This window comes from Humulus lupulus, chromosome 3, assembly GCF_963169125.1.
Source record: "Humulus lupulus chromosome 3, drHumLupu1.1, whole genome shotgun sequence".
Taxonomy (NCBI): domain Eukaryota; kingdom Viridiplantae; phylum Streptophyta; class Magnoliopsida; order Rosales; family Cannabaceae; genus Humulus; species Humulus lupulus.
The window spans coordinates 206,188,060-206,188,817 of NC_084795.1; the positions used below are offsets into that span (position 1 = coordinate 206,188,060).

General features: G+C 35.0%; 1 non-coding gene across 1 annotated transcript; it reads left to right on the forward strand.

The window, feature by feature from the left end:
• Nucleotides 1-437: 437 nt before the first annotated feature.
• LOC133828154 (small nucleolar RNA R71) lies at nucleotides 438-544 on the forward strand. Its single transcript, XR_009890791.1, has one exon. It is a non-coding gene; the product is annotated as a small nucleolar RNA R71 (small nucleolar RNA).
• Nucleotides 545-758: the final 214 nt, after the last annotated feature.

The following is a 758-nucleotide window of genomic DNA, read 5'->3' on the forward strand; positions in this document are numbered from 1 at the left end:
ATAAGTATTGAAATGTGTTATATAATCGACTATAAATAATATAATTAAACACTTATCTATTTATTAAAATAACACATAAAGTGTGTTATCGTTGACATTATAATAACACATCTGTATAACAATGATAAAGTGTTATGTAAAGTACCCTGACCTACGATAACATAGTCGGTCTTAACACATCAAAAAGTGTTATGGTATGTTTTGATAACACATTTTTGGTGTTATTAAAAGCATTTTTTCTTGTAATGCCAGCCATTTTCTTTGATTGTCCCCTTTCAGTTGGCCATTGATAATTATTCATAGCCATCTCCTCTAATAGCTCATATGCCTCATTAGCACTTTTACTCATAAAGGCACCTCCCGCTGCGGCATCTATAATTGTTCTAGTCGTCCCATTCAACCCATTATAAGAATTATGTACCAACATCCACTTTTCTATACCATGGTGTGGACATTTCCTTAAGAACTCCTTAAAGCGCTCCCAAGAATCATACAGTGACTCTCCATCCAACTAATAAAAATTATTAATCTCACCCCTTAACTTTGCAGCCTTTGCTGGAGGAAAGAACTTGGCAAGGAATTTCTGAGCTAACTCCTCCCATGTAGTGATAGAATTCTCTTGTAAGGATATCAGCCAACTTTTTTCCCTATCCCTCAGTGAAAATGGGAATAGCCTCAGTCTTATAGCATCATCACTCATCCCATTCATCTTGAACGTTGCACATAACTCCAAAAAATTAGCTATGTGTAAATTAGGG